This window comes from Corapipo altera, unplaced genomic scaffold (genome assembly GCF_003945725.1).
Source record: "Corapipo altera isolate COAL_440 unplaced genomic scaffold, ASM394572v1 0, whole genome shotgun sequence".
NCBI classification, from domain to species: domain Eukaryota; kingdom Metazoa; phylum Chordata; class Aves; order Passeriformes; family Pipridae; genus Corapipo; species Corapipo altera.
The window spans coordinates 51,805,063-51,827,634 of record NW_020884872.1 but is presented as its reverse complement, the minus strand read 5'-3'; the positions used below and the strand labels follow the sequence as shown (position 1 = coordinate 51,827,634).

Below are 22,572 nucleotides of genomic sequence, written 5' to 3'. Positions count from 1 at the left end.
CTCTCTCTCTCTCTCTCTCTCTCTCTCTCTCTCTCTCTCTCTCTCTCCAGAGATGTTTTGGAAGTTACTGATGTCCAGTAATGGAGGAATATAGTACACAACTGTGCTTAAATAAAGCAGAAAAGAAAATTTAAGGTATTTAGATTTTTAGTAAGATTAGTATGTTTTCTCTTTGGACTTTTCTGTAATACTAAATGGTTTACCACCACTGGTAGATCTAAAAATGAAAAAAAAAGAAAAAAGAGTAATCAAGGTCCCACTATTTGTGTGATAAAGCCATCCCTCAGAAAGCTTAATCCTGAAAACCTTTGCAAGCAAGCTGCATTTATGAAATTTATAAATTTATATGTTGAATCAGAGTCTAAATCAGCAATGTATAATATAGAGGTCATTCAGGAAACAGCAGTTCTAAGCAAAGGTCTTCCAGGCAAATTCTCTGGTTCTCCAACCTTCACCTTCTCCTCAAACTTACTGCCGTCCCCTGCAGAGTTATTGAGGGACCAGTAATGACACTCCTCCCCTCACCCTCAATTTAATAAAGTACTGAAACTGTATATTATTTTACTGACATTTTAACTTTCACATATCATAATTGCACGATCAATATTTTGCATGATTAATGAGAGAAACCAAAAAGATAGGTGAATGATTTTTTTTTTCCACTACCAACTGACCAAATTCCCTATGCACATTTAAGTATACTTGTTAAATGATGAAATTAATAATCAGTAAAACAATTCAACTGAAAAAATCTTCTTACTTATACCCGTATTTCTCACAAATCCTGAATTTGTGCCTGCATCCAAAGTAAAGTCTAGGCAAAAGCCCTTGTAAAAGCCTGACGAAGTGATCAAGTGAAGCTGGAAGATGATGCTGAACTCACTGTAGAACTGTTGAACACAAGTTCCCTTGTTGAAAATGTCATGGTATCAAAACCAGCTCCTCACTGCCTTTGGACACTGCTCTTGGGACAACAACTGACACATTTTTGCTCTAATAGTCGACCTCAGATTTCCAGCCATTAAAATGGGTGAAATGAAAATGCTTTGTGTTGGTATTCAGAGTACTTTGAAATGGAAAATCAACTCCATTAATTTCAAATACTCTGTAGTGGTTACCGTTTCATACAGGGTAGACTGTATCAGACCTTGGGGTCAGAATTTCAAGTCTCTATTTCTAGATGTGATACTGAAAGCATGTTCATGTTTTAATAAACATGGGTTTTGTTGTACCAATGCCTTGTAGCATGTGCAGTATGGATATGAAATCATGAAAACTACTACAATATTTTTTTTCATAAGTTGGCAAAACAGAGAAAATAATAGAAAAAGCCTTCATAGTTGTCATAAACATGCCATAAACTCTATTTTATTTAACAGAAATACACATTAGCTTCAACTGTGTTAAAAACATTTATCTAATCACAGGGTTTTAATATATTTTTTGTTGTCATCTAATAACTACTGTAATAATTATTCAACTAACTGTTGCAAATCCTCTGAAAGAATAAATCTTACAAAAAGTGGACATGTTATACCAAGTTTTGTGTGTCACTTCCCTGAATGTTTGATTTTTTAAAAATCAGAATAGTAAAGGCACTTGCATTTTTTTACATGAAGTCCAGAAATCTGGTTGTTCAACTGATGTTAAATGTCTAAAATTCCATAAAAGGGGATTGAATATTTTCATTAGATAAGATTTTTTGCCAATAAACAATGGTAACAGAGGAGAAACCAGTCCTTTCTCTAATTCCATATCTTAAGATAAAGCTGAAGGATTAAAATAAGAACAATAAATATGTTATTGTCCTATTATTATGAAGTGTATCTCATTTACATTGAACTATAATAAATAAATGACAGGAAAAATAATCTACTTGGTTGGAATAAGTGTCATACAATACTTTGTATAAAAATAAAAAAAAATTCAGGACAGAAATCCTGAAGTTATTATTATGTTAACTTTATAACAAGTATCAGTCAAAAAATGCAAGCTATTAATTAAATAAACCTAGATATATGAAGAAAAACAAAAGAGGATAACATTTCACACAACACTTAATTTTATTTATTTAGTCTTGTCTCAGGCACTTGTAATATTTAAGTGTTACACAATTACCACAGTACAAAGCACTAAAACCACTGAAACAAAATTCAAAAAGCTCAGATATCTAGCCAAGACAGCATCAATCAAACCTCGTATCAAAAGAAATCAATTGCTCACAGGTACAAAGAATAGGAAAAAAAAAGAGAATAGCAGGAATGAATTACACAGTGGAAAGGACAAAGAGTGGCCAAGAATAAGCCATCCTAAATCACAATGACCGTTTTTATAGTATTGTAGGTGTTCACACTACTTTAGATACAAAACCAAACCTGGTATAACTCTATAGCAACAGATTTCAAGCATAAATGCTGCCAACTCTCCAAGAACAGTGAGAGGAGGGGACAGGGTACCCAAATAAAGTTAAACACATAAAACCCACACACATACAGTAAATGCTAGCACATTCTGTTCAGTATATTTACCTTTTAAGAACAAGACTATAAGCAAGGAATGAGACTAGAAAAGGATTTCCTTTTTTTTTAAAGCATGACACATATAATACATAACCCAGATAATCTTCTCACAGACATTTGAGAATTGACCACAAAGCGAATAAGCCTTGCAGCATAGCAGGAGCGAATAGCTCATTCTTCTCCAGAAGTGCAAATGAGAGGCAGGTTCTGTACAAGCTGCAGCTTCCAGATCAAGGAGTTCTTTTCAGGATCAAACTGTGACAAGGTTAAGTTTGGTAAAGGACAGAGACAGATATCATTGTCCCTAACCTTAGGCAGTACCTCTAGAACAGAAATTGTAACATTGCATTAGGTACCCAAGATACTTTTCTGTCTTAAAGGGAAATACCCACAACACTTAAAGTTGGTTAAATGAGAAACACCAGTGACAAAGGTTAGCTAAAGTCGCATGCCTTCTTTGAGATGTCTTCCTGGCGACTTTGGAAAGGCACTTTGCTACCTAGGAATCCACACCGCAAAAAATGATTTTTGAAGGAAAGCTCCTCCATATTTTTCCCCCAAGAATTTAATAATCTCTTTAATTCCTATTAAAAGAAAAAGATATGTCTGTGTAGCCATCTACAGCACACTTCTCAAACCTGTTTCTCAAAGTGAAGCACTGCAGCCAATTTGGGTGTATCTACACCAGTAAATAAAAATGGGCCAGAGACCAGTCTCTGACCTCTCTCTTTGAGGCCAAAAGACTCTGATTGGCAGATTTTATACTCCTTAGGACTAGTCTCCTCTAGAGAGATTTGCCCTGCAGTCAGCATAGGAAGAGTATGAACTAAGAGTTAAGCAGTGTGAACAACAAAGATTCAGTGCTGAAGCCTGCTCTGCTGTTATCTTTTATTTAGAGAATGCTCCCCTCACTACTCTGGGTAAAGAGCATTGCTCGTTCTCCCTAAGAAAATATGCAAGATAAAACTAACATTTGTAAAATGGGATAACAGAATGTATTATATCATTTGTCAGAAATTGGGAAAAAATATGCTTTTGAGACACAAATATTTTTATGTTTCGGCCTTGAAAGCTAAGTACATTTTGGAAGAAACTACTCTTGTTTTAACCTGGTTATAAAGATATACTTACTGTGACAAGATGGATTTGAGATTCATTGGGCCAGAAAGGAAAAATAAACTGGGAATATGGCTTTCTAGTCTGGTGATGCTGGCTGCTCAGTGATTCTAGGTTCTATCCCTGAAAATATATGTCATTTTGGCATATAAACCAATGACTGTTGAATGTAAAGCTCAGCAATGTGATTATGCAAGTAGGGACAAGAAATACAGGACTCTCCCCCTGAAATGGGTGCCCTAAACATTCACACTCAGTGGAGGCATTCAAAACTGCTACTGTTCTAGCAAATAGAACCTTCTCCCGGGACAATGTAAAGGAACAGCGACTGCCTATATGGATGTTCTAGCCGGTAAACATGGGAAAAAAATAGAACATCACTCTTTTTCAGGGAGAGAGAGAAAGATTTGCTTTGTATTTTTTAGGGATCTTGATAGTGCTGGGAGAAAATGAGTATGAAAAACTGCATGGAGTCCCAACAAAGCTTAAATAGAGAAAGGCTCAATTTCTGAAATGAAAAGGAATATTAGGCAAGAACTAGGGCATCACAGTGTGTCTCCTGCTGTTCTTGGAAACTGATAAATCAAAGTGCCCACTGAGCAACAAATATTTCCAAGAGTGCTGTTTTGATCTAATTTCCCTCTAAGTCTCAGTTTAGGTGCCTAGACCTAATCCTAGAAATTGCACTGCTCTAAAAATATATTTACATGTGGTAAAACATGTCTGTGCATCTGCAGTGGCACACACATATCCACATTCTACTGTAATCTCTGTTATCAGCTTAGACAAAATCATTGAGCAAATCACATTAATACTGTCTCCTATCACTACCTAGTTTTGGTGTTATGACTGCTCATCACCACTGAGAGGACAGAAAAAGTGAAGATTTGGCAGCTGTGGATGGCAGACAGGCTTTCCTGAATTTAGATGCTGTAGTCATTGTGACTAAATACCCTGAATAATGCCTAGATTAAATCATCATTTACAAAATAAGGAACTGATACCAAGCTGATGCAAAGAGGTGTACAATAATGAGGAAGACAAAAAGAACTAAATCCATGTCAAATGCTATTATAATTTCATGAATGGCAGTTAGGTATTGACCATTATCCACTTTTTTCTTGCATCCTTTTCTTCACTACCCTAAGGGAACACAGTTGCTGATGAGTTTCCCCCTGTCTTGAGTCAAGTTTCAGGCTCTGAATCAGAAACCTAAAAATTATACCAGGACAAATAACTTTCTATGATCCCATTCCTCTAGGAGATGCAACAAATGAGACACCTTCCTCATCAGTGAAAAATTAAAATTATGCAATAAGAAAGTGTCCATCTCAGCAGTGAGATACCGAGTTTAGTCATGAGGATGTAGAACAATTGCATCAGTGTGAAACAAAGGAAAGGGTGGGAAAAATTTTTAATCTTTGTGTACTCAAATAAATTCAACTCTAGACCCTGAATTTCTAATTAACTCCTAAAAGTCTACTGCCATTTTTACTTTGATCTCCTGTCTAAATTCACCATCACACAAGCAGAGAAATAAATAGCCAAGACATTTAAATGACAGTGAAACAGTAAAAGAACAAAAACCCACAACAGCAGTGGAAGTCTATCTCTTTCTTGGAATAGATCTGAATAGGTATCATATTAAAAAAGTATCTCCAACAATGCTATGCATGTGAAGACTCCTTAGATTGCACTAAGGCAGTTGTGGTAAAAATGGTGTTCTAACCATCCAGGAATTACATGCACAGAGCATTACCATATTCTTGGCAAATCCTTACACAAGGCTAGGACTGAGGTAAATACATATGTTAATGCTCACCAGATCCTTCATACAGATAATCTGTACTGAGTACTTCTCTTGATATGAATAATACACCTTATTACTCACTTCATGACCTATTGAGTAGTGTAAGTGTGCTATGCAAAGATAAAGCCTTAAATCCATATTTATACTTTTATTTTGCTAGCGGATTTTTATTTTGTTCAGTATGAAGCACTATCTTTAATCCTGAAAGGGCTTGTTACATGATTCCACATTATACCACGAGATTGTTCCATTTGTTAAGTGGAGTAATATTATTTTACCCATCTGGTAAATCACTCTGGGGTTTGCAGAAGAAACAGGCATATTTATTTTAATTGTTGGATGTTAGTCTTTGTACGAAGACACAGTAATTATGTCTTTTGCTATGCCTCTACCCAAGCACACAATATACATGTATATAAATAAAATGGAATGTAATTTTGACCTTTAAGTCTTGGTTCTGGCATGTTGCATTACTTAATGTCAGACCTATGTAACATGATACAGATCTGTATTCTGGTATCACTTGTTCGGTCAGAATCAGTGTTTGTTTTACCATCTTGCAAAAGCAATAACTCTTACATCTGTCCAGATAGATACAAATCTCACCTGAAATATTCAGAATGAATCCTAAGATGGTTTGCTGGCACCCAGAGGGGAAACTGTAGTGCTCTTGCTCCTTTCTTCTATCAAGATCTGAACACGGAGAAAAACAATATTTACAACTGAGTGAGTTTCCAAACTGCCTAACTTTTCAGTTGTGTGTTTTTTATATGTTAAATATGGTTCAGAAGATTAAAGTCTTCGTTTTAGGCGAAGAAAGGAAATAATGTTTCCTGTCCCATTTGCCAAGCTAAGTGAACAACTGTTCCAGCACAATTAGAATTGTTAATTGATTTGAAAACATAGGGCTTTGAAGGTGGAAAACTGCTGACATTATTTCAATGGGGAAATGCACTCCTGAGAGAGAGCACTGCAGTACAATTTCTCTCCTTGTTTTGTTGAATATACATCTATAAAAACACTGTGAATCATGCAGTAAAAACTGCTGTGCTGATATCATAAATCTCTGATAATAAAAATTTCATTGTTGAAACAATAAAATAGACTTTTATTATAACACAGAGTATCCACCTAAACATTGTCCTTTTAGCTTCTTTGAGTTAAATGTATGCACAGTTTTACAGTCTATAAACAGATCTGGAATAAAAGTTAATAAATGTCAAAATTTGCATTTCAAAAAATTCTTCCTGCATTTTAGGGAAGATCAATCTATGAACCTTTCAACATTATGTCAAATGAAATGCTAATTGTACCTTTAGGAATTTCAGAGACAGTGACAAGAAACTAAATGCTCTGTTCCTTTGCATCAGCAAGTCGAGGATAATTGTATATCTACTCTTGTGAACTTCTAAGAAAAAAAGAAATGCTAAGGAAAAAGGGTTTTCTATTCTTTAACTCAGGAGAGTAAACTCCTTCAGCCACCCTTCATCAATCTACCTTCAAATAAATTGTGTTAACATGTTGACAATGGACAAATCACACAGAGCTACATTTATTCATTTTATAATAGGTTTGTCAAATGAACTTCAGCTAGAGATTTAAGAGTGAGAAACATTTCCACCCAGGAACAACACGCTTTTTCTATCCAAGTTGCTAGAATGGTTTGTACATAAATTTCTTTTCTTGGAAACAACTACCTTTTTTCTCCCTCCCCAAATATTAGTAAAGTACTACTTCTTTGAAGGGTAAAAACACTAAATATATAAAGAAGACGGATAGGAGGTTTTTTATATCTTCTCTAGAAAAATTCATAATGCATGCCTTGTTTTGTTTAGGAATCAATCTTATCAGTTTATCTCTAGGTAGTACAAATTGTATGCCATAGTGGTAAGTGCAAGAACACACTCATGCAATAAGGAAAACTAGCTGGAAAGTAGTACCTAATTCAGGTTTGCAATGTCTTCCCTGGTATTAGACTACCCTCACTATTGGAATATATTTCCTACAGCTACACTGAGACAGTTGAAACATTCGCTTTCTGTTTGGAAATTGAGAGACAGAATAAACCCAGGGAAATGTTTATGCTCATGTTAACTTATTCAGTCAACTTTATCCTGATCAGGCCTGGACTAGGCATCTTCTAACTCTCTAAATCCTTTTATAGCATACAACCTGTGGTTTCCAAAACTGAGACCAGTCTCATCCTGCCTTTCTGGCTTATGGTCTATAGGTCTACATTTGTATATTTTAGATCATTCAGGGTAAAAATATTTCAAACTGTATTTCATTTAGAAGTTACAAAATGCAACCACACTTTGGAGCTAGAATTCAGATTGGTGAAACTACTTCTCTTTGTGTTACCACTATATATTTGAAAAGGAAGCTGCAGATCTTACACTTAAGTATTTGAGCCAGATCCTGCTATCACTAAAATTGAAAGCAATTTCGTCTTTGGTGTGAATAGGAATTAGGTGGGATCTTTGTATTTATAGGTCTACAAGAGTATGTAACAACTGACATATTTTTAATTTACACTAAGTAAATGTGAAATTATGTGTTCAGAAGTGATATATTTAAGTAATTTCAGCTCTGTGTAATCTCTCACCGCTAGAACACAAGCTACTCACTGGCTCAAATTTGATATCCATCAATTTTCTTTCTAAAATGTTAATCTCTATGCCATCTCCATGCTGTATAATAGCTAGATAATCAGAAAATGTGGTAAACATGGTTCCTTACCTACCTAGTACTTCTTTTTATAGCAACTATTTCCAAATGTATGATTCCTCTGTTCTTCAGTAAAACCAATTCCTGATGCTCTGTTTTAACAAAATGTTATTCAGCTTCGCATTCACTATAGGTATATTGGAAAAAGAAGCAATACACATTAGAAATAAAGGAATTTTGCAAACAACATTTTACAAACAACATTGTACTACAGCTTTTTGGGGTAAGTGTATTTAAGTATGCCTGTCAAATTTTTAACCATAATTTCAAAACATATTTTATGAATTTAGGCAACTCACTGGGGCCCTTTCTTCACCAATATATCTTTCACAAATATAAAGTTTTCAATGAGGTGGATTTTTATTTTCATTTGACTTCATGTCTACATAAAAAAAAGAACAGATAGGAAACAGACAGAACTTTCTTAAGCACTATGTTCATATCTTTTTTTTTAGGAGTCAAAACTGCAGGCTAATAAAGACCATTTAAAATAAAAGGGACCATTACTCCTCAGTTTTATATGAGCTTACATGCTTTCATTGTGCAAAGTGTGTTATTAATTTAACATGCCAGATTCATAGGTTTCTGCAATATCAGGTTTGATGTATTCATTATCGGCACTCAGTACATTAATTCACGCTGAAGTCCGGTAAATCAAAATTATACCATCTGGCTTCCTGTTCTTAATGATGAATTTGATGTAGGGGTGATTAAGATTGTTAGGCTTTTGAATTTTAATGTAAAAATTAGGGGATTAAAAAGGCATTTAGAAATGACCAATAGTTAGAATAAACTTACTGACAGGATCTAATTTGTGTACTTGCTAGTAAAGCTCCATTTTAATTAGCAGCCCCAGTCTTTCAGCACAAGCTCAAAGAGACAGAAGTTTAGTGATTAAGAAGATGAAGCTGTTAAATTGATAAATTGACCTTGAAATACTTGTAACTGTGGGGGATGGCCTAGTAGTTGTATGGTTGGTATGTTGTGCTACCACATAGGGGAAAGAGTTTCACAATTGACCCTGGTAATTTTCTCTTTTTAGATGATTGACCAGCTGGGGATGGGACAAATCACAGAGGTGACCCCCTCAAAGTCTAAATTCAATAGCTCAGTTCACAAGCAAATAAATTCCATTATTATTCAACACATGTTGGCAGATAGCCTGAAATACCACCTCAGTTCTTCAATATCTTACTCACTACCTTTGCCAGAGAGAGGTGCTAAAACAAGGTAAAAACGATAATGGGGTTGAAACGACATCATAAGTTGAATGATGACCTGTCAACTTCCATTGAGAGCAAAACAGTCAGGGACAAATTTGGCTCTCACTTGTCAAATGTTCTTGACAGTGGCCAAGCAGTCAAATCTTTGACAAGACAATTCCATTGTACCTATGATATTTTATTAATCTAAAACAAAGGCATTGCATATTGTTGCATGGAAATTGCTAGAAATCTTTAACAGGACAGATAAAATATGTAAGAGCTGTAGCATGCAAGGGGAAGAGAGTTCTGCTTAGGGTGGTTGAGCTTGTTAGAACAGTATGACATAATGTGGAATCATATTAGGGCCAACAAGCTGCAACTCAAATTCATACACATAGTATGACTGAAATAATAAAAAAAAAAGCTATGTTCCCATGTTTTGGCAAAGTTCCAGTTATTTGTATCTTCTCAGAGAAATGTGATAATATGTTAAATCTCACCTTCCCTTTAAAAATCCTAAAGGTAGTCACTCATATTGGTACACTGTGGCAGGTATAACTTACAAGAGAAAACGAGTACATTTGTACATATCAACAGTTTGAAGGATTCTTATTCCTTGGCAAGTCAGGGAATATTTTAAGTCTTATATTTCAGAGGAAATCGAATCTTGACTAACCACTGCAATTTATGTCATTTTAAATAAGATATATTTGAATAAGTATATTTTTCATGCCCTAAAAAGACTGATGTCTTCTTTTATAAGCTCATCCTGTGACACACTTGAGTAGGTAGGTATATTGATTTTTTTTCTTTTTCTGATGGCAATGAAGTGTAAATGGAAAATATCAGACTTGGCAATCACTTAAACCATGTGAAAATTTCAGAGTGAAGGCTATTAGAGTCACTTTGTGATCTCCCTAGATGACCAAGGAAAAAAACATTTCTACATTTCTTCAGATCCTTTGTGTGACAGCTAAGGAGAATAACATTTTTTCTAATATGCCAGTTTTACTCTCTAGTTGAGAATAACCTCAGTGCTTTCTTATGTCACTAGCTGAGAGAAGATGAAAGACCCAGCCTTGTGTAAATGGCTTTGTCTAACCATCAGTCTTTAGCTCTGCATGGCAGCTGTACTATTGACATTAGCTTGTGCACTGGGTGAAATTGAAGTGAGTTAAATGTGACCTTGGCTTAGTTGTTGAAGTAGAAATGAACTCTACTGGGAGTGAAAAAAAATAAGACCAGTTTCTCAAACTTCATTTTTTCTTTAATGAGTTTAACAGCACTCTTAGGATTTGGTACATTTTATAAAAAAGCTTTTATTTCCTTTTCTATTATACAGTGAGTAATCACCATTAGTAAGGTTAGCTTGCCCTTTTAGTATAAAATCCTGATTTTAGGTGTTTATATCCCAATTACTATAAAAAGCAGAACTCTCTCTCAAAAAAAAAAAAAAAAAATCCACTGTCTTTTCTCTATGTTATCTGCTGTACCATTTCACAAAAACCTGTTACCACACTTATTAATTATAGTTAAAGCATTAAAAAAACTCCCAAATGTTCAGTGCTTCTAATGACTTTACATTTTCTTTAAGTTAACTGAACTACTTACTGGTGAATCATATGCTCATGTGGGAAACATGCAGTTTGGACCCAACCCAAGATTTTCATGTTGTTTATATCCTGCTGTGTTTATATCCTTCTGTGTGTACATGACAACATAAGATATCTGAAGATGGGCACAAGAATCAGGAAAAACCAGCCACATTCTTACCCAGGTGTTCAGCTCATTGCGTATAAGGGTTCAACTGTGGATCATAGAATCATAGAACAGTTTGGGTTGGAAGAGATCATCTAGTTTCAGCTCCCTCTATCATGGGCAGGGATGCCACTCACTAGATCATGTTGCTCTGGGCCCCATCCAACCAGGCCTTGAACATCTTCTGGGATGGGGCATCCACAAATTCCCTGGGCAGCCTGTTCCTGTCTCTCACCATCCTGGTATTACAGAATTTTCTCCTAATATTGAAACTAAATCTTTCCTCTTTTAGCTTAAAAATGTTCCCCTTTGCCTGATTGCTATCTGCCCATGCAAAAAGTGAATCTCCCTTTTTTATAAGCCCCCTTTAAGTGCTGGAAAACAATGAGATCCCCCCCAGAACCTTCTATTCTCCATGCTGAGCAACCCCAGCTCTCCCAGCCTGTCTTTGTAGGAGAGATGGTCAAGTACTCTCATTATCTTTGTGACCCTCCTCTATACCCACACTAACAGGTCCACATCTTTCTTATGCTAAGGACCCCAGAGCTGTAGTCCAGATGGGGTCTCATGAGGGCAGAGTAGAGGGGGAGAAACACTGCTGAAGTCTCCAAACATTGCAATCTTTTCATCCACCTTCTCCTCAGGGTTGCTGCCAATGACTTCTTACAGTCTGTACTTGTGTCTGGGATTACCAGAGCAGCACTTTGCACCTGGACTTGTTGAACCTCATGAGGTTCTCATGGGCTCACTTCTCAGGTCCCTCTGGATGGCACCCCTTCTTTCTGTTGTGTCAACTGCGCTGCTCAGGTCTGTGTCATTTGTAAACTTGCTGAGGGTGCACACAATCTCATTGTCTATGTCATTGATAAAGATTTTAAAGAGCACCAGTCCCAGGACAGAGCCCTGACAGTCACCATTTGTTCACTGTCCTCCATCTAGACATAGAGCCATTGACCATATCTCTCTGTCTGCACCCATACAGCTAATTCTTTATCCACCAAATAGTCCACCCTTCAAACACAGGTGTCCAATTTGATGTTAAGGATGTTGTGTGGGACTGTGTCAAATGTCTTACAGAAATCTAGGTAGATGACATTGATCGGTCTTCCCTTTTTGACTGTTGCAGTCACTCCATCATAGAAGGCAGCATGTTGGTCAGGCACAATCTGCCCTTAGTGAAGCCATGTTGGTTGCCTCAGATCACTTCCTTGTCTTTTATGTGCCCTAACATTGCTTTGGCGAGGTTATGTTCCATGGTCTTCTCAGGAACAGAGGTGACGCTCACTGCCCTGTAATTCCCTAGATCTTCCTTTATCCTACTTTTAAAAATAGAAGGGAAGTTTCCCTTTTTCCAATCTGCACCTGAGCACCATGACTTTACAAATAGGATGGAGTGTGACTTTTCAATCACATCAGCCAGTTGCCTCAGGACCCTGCAATACATGTCATTAGGGTCCAGAGACTTGTGCCTTTTCACTTCCACCAGACGGTCTCAAACTGCTCTTTGCTTACTTCTTTCCCCCATCCCCAATCTGGAGGTTCAGGGACTTGAGAGATGTGGGAAGCCTGACTGCCAGCGAAGACTCAGGGGAAGGACTTGCTGAGTATCTCAGATTTCTCAATATCCATTGTCACTGAAGCTGTACTGGGCTATGTATATCAGATGTTCCCACCAGCCCACAAGATAATCTCAGTGAAATCAAACAGAAGTGTAAACCTCACATTCACTGTTGAGGTAATAAAGCAGATATATAGAAAAGGATTTCAGAGGAAGCTACATAGTTAGGAATCAGAAGGTGAGCTCTTCTGAGGCTCTGTGGACTCAGAAACATTACGGGAGAAAGAAGGCCAGAAACTTTCAGAGAAAGAATCAGCCGCAGAGAGAGAAATCTTTCCCTACCTTCCTGACTGCTGCTGAGAGATCTCAGCTCTGCTTCTCTGAAGGCAGAATGCTCTGATCTTAGAAAATCTTGGTGCAGCAGTCCCAAAACTGAGCATACCTCTTGATAAAGAACAACATGACAGGAGACCTACAACAAAAATACAGTGATAGTAGTTTGGGTGGATTAGGCAGGAGGTTGACTGCAGCTGTTTATCAAAAGACTATCCGTTTGTTCGGGGCATTTTGACAAGCATTTTTTTTCCCAGAAGGTGAACTTCAGTGAATTTACATTCACAGAATTGAACAGTATACTATCATAAACTAACTGAGGTATTGGTCAGAGTAATCAGAATGATAACTAAAAACAAGTGAAAGCTATTTTGTTTTGGGCAGCTTTATTTTTTTAATGTAGATATATGAAGAAGCCTGTTAATTTCAATGAAATCTTTCCAAAGAAAGAACTGAGTCCTTATCAAAATTTTCTTATTTGATATTTTTAACCCTTTAGTTTTGAGGTTTATGCCCAATAAAACACTATTTTGCTGGTCATATTTTTACATCAGTCAAATAATTCCCACTCAATTTCATTTCCTGAGCCTTCTTATGTGGCTCTAATTTCAGTTTCTTACAATTTACTGCTTATAAGCAATGGGTCAAAGGTTTACGTGATATATTCCCTACATCTAGATTTTCTGTATTGCTGTTTGAAAATTGAAAATCTTTCTTTTCATCTTCAGTGTCTTTCTCTTATATTTTTCTGTATTATGTCATAACCATATATCTGTCCTTGGTCTTAGCCTTTCCAACTGCTCTTTATTTTAGTGTCCACCTTATTCATTTTGACTTATTTTCAAGTTTTGTGCAGTCATCAAATTTCAGCCTGTTACTGCACATTCTGTGTTTCAGGTTACTTTTATATAAGGTGAATAAAATATGTCTTATTCGTGTTACTTTGGCCTTATACTTGTCTGATATTTCCCTCACTCACAACTGTTACAACTTATAACTACCCTTTATAACATATATGTCAATCCTTGGGACACTAATGTAACATACTGTCAGTACCATAGATCACCAGGCCTGCAGTAAACTTCTCTTAAGTTCTCTGAAAAACCTTTACTAGGAACTCAAGAGAGAATTTGTCTGTAGTTTTTGCCTAATCCATTTGAATTTCTTTAAACTTTTTTTGCAAACTAAGCAAAGTATCTCTGTAGTTGTCATAGTTTCTTTTTGTTGAATTTAATTAAGTTCATAAATCTTCTGGATTAGAGGATTATATCACAGGAAAATCCTTTGATAAAATCAGGAATGAGTGGAAACTTTGTATTGTCAGAGTTTTAGAAATCATATGCGGGGTCAGATTTATGTTTTTAAAGAAAGGTTGTCAAGCAAGGAGAGTTGTGGACTGGAAATTGCAGCCATTTCAAGCATCCTGTAGGTGAGCGGTGCAGGACTAGGACATTCTGGACTGCAGAGAAAATGCCTGGCAATGTCAGATTCAGCCTTAGAAAAGCAGATGGCCAGAAGCAGTGACACAGATAATTCCCTGGAATACCAAAAGCATCTCCAGCACACAGAACAGAGAATATACGGCTATGTGTATTAGTAAGCATTTTCTCAGTATTACCAAAAGAGTACATATTTCCATAACCCACCAAAGGACGTGGTAAATGAACCAATTCATGACAGAATAGAATTACAGAACAACTCAGGTTTTAAGGGATATTGAAAGATCATCTGGTCCAACCTTTCATGGGAAAGGGAGCCTAGATGAGATTACTTAGCATCCTACCTAATTGCACTTCCAGGAGTGAGGACTTCACTCATTGTTCTCATCATAAAAAATTTCTTTCTTGTATCAAGATGAAACCTCTCCTAAGGAAACTTGAAGTTGTTGCTTCTTGTCTTCTCTGTGTCATTCTTTGTGAAGACAGAGCCTCCATTTTCTTTGTAGCTGCCCTTTAAGTACTAGAATACCGTGAAAATGTCACCCTGCATCTTCTATTCACCAAGAAGAAAAGATTGAACTTCTTCAGTCATTTCTCATAAGACAGGTTCCCCAGCCTTTTGATCATCTTTGTGGTCTTTATTTGAATTCTTTTCAGTACATCTCTCCACCTCTTTCTTGAACTGTGGGGAACCCAGTCCTACCAGGGTCACAAAATCTCAAACAAATGGTAGTACTTCTTCAGAGAGGGGAAGGAGTAAAGCTTACATTTTGCTCTCGTTCCTTTTTTTTGTTTGTTTGGTTTGGTGTTTGTTTTTTTTTTTTTTTTTGTTCTATATTTTTAGGTTCAGTTTCATTGTTAATTCTCTTTGACATGTTACAGATTTTTTTTCTCTCAAAGTACATGATCCAATGCTTTCAATGTCTTCATATTGTTAGAACTATATAGCAAAGTCTCCAATGTTTATGTACATTAGTAATGATCACCTGTTATAGAGCTCATTAACAGGGGAAAAACACCAAACTTAGGAAACACGGAACTGAAAGGTATTATTAGATAAATAATCATTCATATGGTTTTAAGATAGAAATGGACTTCTGAGTAATTCTGAAATTCATGCTCATGGCCTTGTACAGCTTTAGAAAATCCAGGTAATTAATTGATATCTTTACCTTTCAAAGTATTTGGTTCACCTTTCATCTTACAAGTCAAGCTTTCTAGATTTTAGCTAGATCACTTCTTAAATATGTGCTACTTTGCCCTTTTCAGTTCCAAAGAGATTATAAATAAACTTCCTAAAGGTTTCCCTATCTCTTCTGGGACGCTTCATCAAATGTGTACCTTCTGGTCCTCTAGTTTTGTCAGTCTTTAAATGTTCTAATTTCTAGGTCACCTCTTCTGGCACGATCTTGAGTTTCTTCAGTATGCTTTCCACCTCTGCTGTTAAATTTATGTCTGTTTCTGGCATCTGTTCCCAATCCTCCTCTGTGAACACTGAGGCTCAGAATTCATTAAAATTTTTAGCAATGCTTACCTAGGCTGTCAATAAATTACTTTCACTATCTTTTTGAGGCCTTACTGTTTCTTTCACTGATGTCTTGCTCCTATTAGTCAATTTATCCTAGCTTTATCCTGTTTTCTCCTTTCTTTTGAACAACATAACTCAGAAGTCACTCTGATAAAAATTAGTGTAGGAACTGTGCAAGAAAGCAAATCAACCAACCTTTTAACTTCTTTTGTTTAGTCTTAGTCCTCTTTTTCCTCCATGTTGTTGCCTACTTTTTGTTCATTTTGAAATTTTCCATGGCTACTGACCTACTGTAAAGAGGTGAATTTCCTTTAGGCAGATCCCTTTTCTAATACTACCCAAAGATGTTATGCCTTCCAAAGACATAGTAGCTTGGATTCTAATATCCTCTGTATTTGGTCAATTATTTTAATTCATGCAAATTAAATGTAAAACCATAGAAAAAGCTATTGAAACACTCACCTTGCCTGAATATCAAGATTTATCAGACACAGATCAAGTTCATTTTATCAATGAAGCTGTTCTAGGTTGGTATCCATTTTCTTCCTCCCATTGTTTGTTGAGATTTTTGAGGGAAAATACCTAAATGAAAAATCAATTCAAAAATTTGCAGTGTTGTGAGTGGAACCTTAGGGTCCGCTGAAAATTGAATGCAGACATTGCCAGCTAATAACAACTGCAAATCAACTAACTATGGTTTACTTATACAAGAGTTTTGCATGATGTGAACTAAATGCTAAAGATAGCAATAATGTTTGAATAATATCAATAAAATCGTACAGCTTTGTGCATGGACGATTTTATGCCTCTTTTAAGATTCTGTAGATCAATTAAGATTGAATCAATGTAAGTATATAACTCTTTTTAAATTTTTTAAACAGTACCTAAAAGGATCTGGGCATTTGTACCTTTCATTTTGAGATCAGCTGTAACTCTAGATGCAGCTGTACACCACAGTCATTAACCTGTTTGAGACGTTGATAAATTCAGAGCTCTAACAATTATTACTAATGATGTCATCTTTGCTATACTTCTTGAATTTGCATACACACATCTTAGAAAAACCTATGAGTGCCTCATTACTTTCAAAAATTTTCATATTTACCTGGTTTTATCTCTTTAAGTATTGTGAATTTTTCTTTCCTTTCCACACCCCCCTACCCCCAGGCATTTTGTTGTCTGTTTTGTTATTTGATATTATTGTCACCTTGTCCACCCATCTGCTTCTTCAAGCTATTTCTTTCTTCATTTTTGACAGTGCCTGTATAATGTTTCTCACACATCTGGTTTCTCTCCTATATACTGGCTTAAGCCCTCCCTCATGTTTCTGTGTATCCTCTTAGCATCTGGTAGATCACTGCCTCTTTGAGGAGCTGCCTATTCAGAAAGCAGCTTTCTTCTGTGGTGTTGTGAAACTCCAGGTAGGCTGGGGTGAAGCTACAGTGGAAAATAATTATTATTCAGTGTCTGATGCAAAAATTCAGTACACAATGAAAGAATCTATTGTTATGCATATACTCATGGGAACAGTGTGAGGGTTTCTTGAAGAAACCTTTGGTTTAAACATTTCAGTTAAAATCTCATTCTTAATGTTACATCAGTATAATTTTGGATTTAATAAAAAATGCTTTGAGAGCTTTGAGAGTACCATTTTTATAATAATTATCCTGTTTATTTTTCACAGTACTCCTAGAATGCTTTTACTTACATGTTTTCAGAACCTCTACCACTTATGACTAGTTAATAAAAACATAATACCACATAGTCTTATCCAGACCAATACATCTGCCCTGTGGGTTTTTTCCCTCAGTACTTTTTCCTCCACAAAGAGACTTTCCTACCTATTCCTTGAACTCGCGGATGCTCCTTCTTCTTTCCCCGTCACTGTTCCGTAAACAACCATTCTCTTACTGTGCTACCAGTTTAATGCAATTCTTCTTATTGGTGAAGCACTGGTGTAATACCATATTGATTCACATTTAATAATAATATACATTACAGCTTTGTATTTATGCTTGGTTTCAAGATTTTTCTTAAGTCTTACAGGAAAATACTTGCCACACATAGTACAGAAGTGCACCCTGCACAAACACCAAGTGGAAGAGCTTTGCAGAGTAGTGTTTGGAGGAAGGGAATCCAACAATCTTTCATCCATGCTACGGACTTTCTTTCCCCCTACTCTATGCTTCAGAAACTATACAGAGTTTGTATCTCAATTTGCTTGTAAACATATTGCTTGCTTCATGGTTTTGGTGGTTCAGCTTTCCTTTGACTCAGACCCACTTCTTCTTCCTCATTCTTTGCTCCCAGGAAGAACTCTGATGCCTATCATTTCTCTGTGATGCACAGGAGAAGCTGGAAGCACCCTCTGTTAGTCACTGTTTGCCAGACATTAAAATCACTGTCAGCTTAGTAGACTTTTTAATCTTTGCTAAAAAAACTGTTTATCTCTCATCATAAGTGCTACCTTGGTCCAATAATGCAGGCACAACAGATCTAAATTCCATCAGTGTGACCATCCTTGACAGATATACACACCTTCAGCTCTCTGAGGAGTAAGCACAAAAATTGATTCATTCAATGTTTGGTTTCCCTTTTGTAATCATGCGCACCATCCAGTCTGGGAGATCTAGAGGACTAGTCTTCAAATTTGTTCTTATTTTATATATTCAATCCACCTTTTTCTTCTTTAATAGGATGAAACATCTATATTCAGGTATCTTTTTGTGTTCTGCTATTATACCAGTGTTTTGTCCATTACCCTATTATTCTTGTCATTCGATGACCGTAGCTAAGAAATTTATCTCTGGAATAGAATCTTGTCAGCTGCCTTTTTAAAATCTAAGTATAGTACATGCACTGAATTTCTCTTATCTGCCATGGCAGTAATGTCTAAAAAAAATTCCGTGAGTTCAGTGTGACCTCTATAGCCCAGGTTCACATTGTTATCGCTGTTTCAAGGAGTCTTTCATTAAAAAACAAAAGGTGGCTTTGAATATTTTGATTACTTAAATTCTAATTTCTTAGGTTGTTTCTTTTTTCTGTTTAGTAATTAATAGTTTTAGAACTCTTTACTTCTATCTCTAAGAATTAGAAAACTTTTTGCAAATTTCTTTGGAAAGAAAAAAGTGATTTCACTGAGATCACAGTGACAAATTTATTTGGACAGAGCATCTAAAAATATTTTAGTAGTGTTATGTAAATAGTAAATGCTGTTGGAAATAATTTGATGCAAACCTAGCAAGAATCTTCATATCTGGATCACTATTCCTGCTCAGGTTAGTACTTCTATGTCAGGAAAACTGTGAAGTAACACCAGGAATTTTCTTGCTCCCCTATGTTTCTAAGCTACTCCCCATGGAAAGAAGCTACAGGAAATATGTTTTATTAGCAGTGCCCTTATTTGTAAAAATGGAAATGCTTTGGCAGTAGATAGGGTATACCCCAAAACTGGCAAATTCTCTTTGCCCAATTTTGAAAAATTAATATCTTCATTGTTTTATCTTTGGTGCTTATGTGTTTTATATAGGCCCTTAGAGGCTGTAGAGTTCCACAGAGGTCTCACAGTTTTGACTGTTAATGACAAAAATGTGCAGTCCACTGATGTGGTACACTTGATCTGCTATGGATGCTTAAAAAAAATCTCAGCTATATTTATTCCATTACTACTCATTTAAGATCAGCTGAATGCTATTGGAGGCAATGGAGTTACATGGGAGTAAGTCTGACACAAGTGAAAAGAATCAGATCCATCATCTATTCTACTGAATATTCTATTGAACTATTGTAAATGACATCCAGAGCCGAACCAAAGATAACCACATTTTAGACTGATATAATATTATTATGCTTCTGAGTGGGGCACACTCCTTATGCCCAATTGCCAGAACTATTACTGAGAAAGGCTTCTTGATGTGGAAGGAAAAATGAGGTGATAGGAGGGAGCAAGGAGAACAATATAACACAATTGTAAGAAGAGACAGAAGAGCATACTGTGTTAAAATTGGAGCCAAGAGGTGTCATGATGAAGAGAAGAGGAACAGTAATAATTTGCATTTTGTGCAGTACCTTTTAGTCAAGAATATCAACACACTTTGCAGCTTAGCTTAGCTTTATCTGTTGCTATGAATAAGTACTAGTAACCCATCTTATGAGTAGCATGTGGAAGACTGTAAGTTGCTTCCCTGAACAGCAAGTCCACAAGAAGCTTGTGGACTGACTCCTAACACATTGGTCTGACTCCTAACACGTAGTCAATAAAACATGCTCCTTTGAAGGACATGGAAACACAAAGTAAAAAGAAAAAATGGAAGAAACAAAATGATGTGATGAACCAGGAATACAACCTCCACCCTAGACTTTCATGAAAACCTGTGTTTTTTCCATCTCTGTTGCTTTTACAGCACAGACATAACTCCCAGCACTACTGGGATTTGACTTCTAAGGTTTACTTTGATATTTCATTTTGGAATGCAATGACAGGAAGAACAAGGAAGACAACTAATTCTAACCTACATTCTTATTTTTCTAGCACAGTTACTATCCATGAGCAAATAATTTAATCTTAACAGTCAGGTCCTTGAATTCTAACTCAAAATAATGGCTATCAACATGACTGCCGGGGAGTACTTACATCATATAGACCTACAGAAAAGTATTTATATCGACTGGGAATCTCATTTGTGTTCACTGGGAATCCAGAGTCAGAACTTGCCTCAGAAAATCAGTGTCAGTGTCCTTTGTTTCAAAGAATTATGGAGAAGGCACCCTTTTATTTCTAGATGCTACTGGTGGCAAGTGCAATTTCATCTTACAGTTTAGTGACTAGAAGAGTCCTAACTCACTCACTGCTTCAGTCTGAGAAGGTTCAGAGTAATGATGTCAGGGTTGTCATTTTGCCTTGTAGGCACAACTAGCCACCAGTTTCAAAGCAATGAAGAAAAATACATTCCTCTGACCTTCTCCCTAAAAGATTTCTTTCTTAGTTAGAGAACTGTCAAGTGAGTAGTTCATCTGTTGGCCTAAGTAGTAGATTGAAGCCTGACTGGACAAAAAAAAGAACAGGAAGTTGTAGGAGTGACAAAATGTCCGAGGTGGGTTTGCTACTTACAGAAACATTTGTTTAATCATTGGCCAAAACACCTTCTCCTTCCATCTCCACTTAATTCTTTTCCCTGTCCTATGACTCCTTCACAAGTTTTTTGCTTTCACAGCCAAATGAAATGTTGAGTGTGCTGACTTTGAGGGGAAAGAAATCCTGACTGGGACTGGGAACAGGCATCTGTAAATGGGTGTAGGAGTATGAGCCTGTTACACAAAGACAAAAGGGTAACTTGATTAACATTTAATAAGCTCAGCTCAAAGTTGTATCACCAGCTTTCCCAGAAAGAGCCCTAACCAGGAGGTCTGAGGCTACTATTCTCTGCCTTCCAGTTCTATGCTTCTTTGGTGTTGTAAATGGTTCAGTATCTGAAATAGAGAGATGAACACAAAAAAAAAAAGAAAAAAAAAAGCATGTTTGTGAATGTTGTCATTAATGGCAATGTGCCATTTATACATTAAATAACTCATGATTATAAATGTCTGCAGTGTCAGTGTCAGAACAATGATCTAATCAATGCACTTCCTTAAAATATGTGCATATGGAGGATTTCTTGATTCATTCTGAACCAGCAAATCTCAGGGCCTTGCTGCTCTTGTGTTTAAGTGGTTCATAATTTTGTTGTAAGCTAACATCATTTTCCATATTGCTGGGAAAGCTCTGTTCCGTGGGTTAGTGTATTTTGGACTCACATATGGTGTCTTTTTCTGACTCTGTGCACAGCAAAGCATTCACTGAAAGGTCTAAAATCTATTTTAGATCCACATTTAAGTATGGAGGAAAGAGTATTATATTGGGGGCAAGACTGCAAAATGCATTTTTGTGTTTTTGTGTGGGTAGAGCATTTTGGACAACACAGAACTTTGACTCAAAAAATGCTGGTAAAGTATTGTGGAATAAAATTTAAAAGAAGAACAAGAGAATATGAAATTCGGCAGTATCAGCATCTGGATGCTTTTGCGTGCAGTTCAAGGCATCCATCTCTTTAATATGATACACCTCAAATTGGACATAGATCTCATATCTATCTACAAGGCTTTTTATAGGAAAAAACAGTAGAATCTGTAGGAGACAGATTAATACAATATCTTGAAAAACATGCTACCATAACAACAGAGAATAGAAAACAGCACTTAGTTCTGCAGTGATGTACAGAAAAAAGAAAGGTTATGGGTTGTCAATGTGGACTCCTAAATTTTCCTTCCAAAAATAAAACCAAATGATAAGAATCTGAATCTGAACCATTTACATAAAAGTAAATATATTGACTTGGTGGAATTGTTCTGAATGCAACTGAGATTGAAATCTGACTTAATGTTCTTTTCCTATGATCAGATCTAATTTAACTGTAGGAGCTACATGGGACTTTAACATGATCAGAAATTAAACAGTGCAGTAAACTTTAATAGTGAAAGAGTAGAGCAACCTGACTAGCATTTCTTTCTTTGTTGCTCTAGCTTTGATGAGTATTATAGAAA

General features: G+C 36.2%; 1 long non-coding RNA gene across 4 annotated transcripts in view; it reads right to left on the bottom strand.

The window, feature by feature from the left end:
* LOC113944393 overlaps positions 1 to 21,738 on the bottom strand; it is a 39,277-nt gene extending 17,539 nt beyond the window's left edge. The window contains exons 1-6 of one of the 4 annotated variants that reach the window (XR_003526684.1): positions 17,201 to 18,062; positions 16,456 to 16,575; positions 13,036 to 13,165; positions 8,189 to 8,299; positions 6,052 to 6,138; positions 2,166 to 2,774 (exon numbers count right to left, since the gene is read on the bottom strand). This is a non-coding gene — a long non-coding RNA (uncharacterized LOC113944393). Of the gene's footprint in view, positions 1 to 2,165; positions 2,775 to 4,741; positions 4,848 to 6,051; positions 6,139 to 8,188; positions 8,300 to 13,035; positions 13,166 to 16,455; positions 16,576 to 17,200; positions 18,063 to 21,366 lie in introns of those variants that run through there. The other 3 variants (XR_003526702.1, XR_003526666.1, XR_003526695.1) reach the window with 3 other exon arrangements.
* Between the last annotated feature and the right edge of the window lie 834 nt (positions 21,739 to 22,572).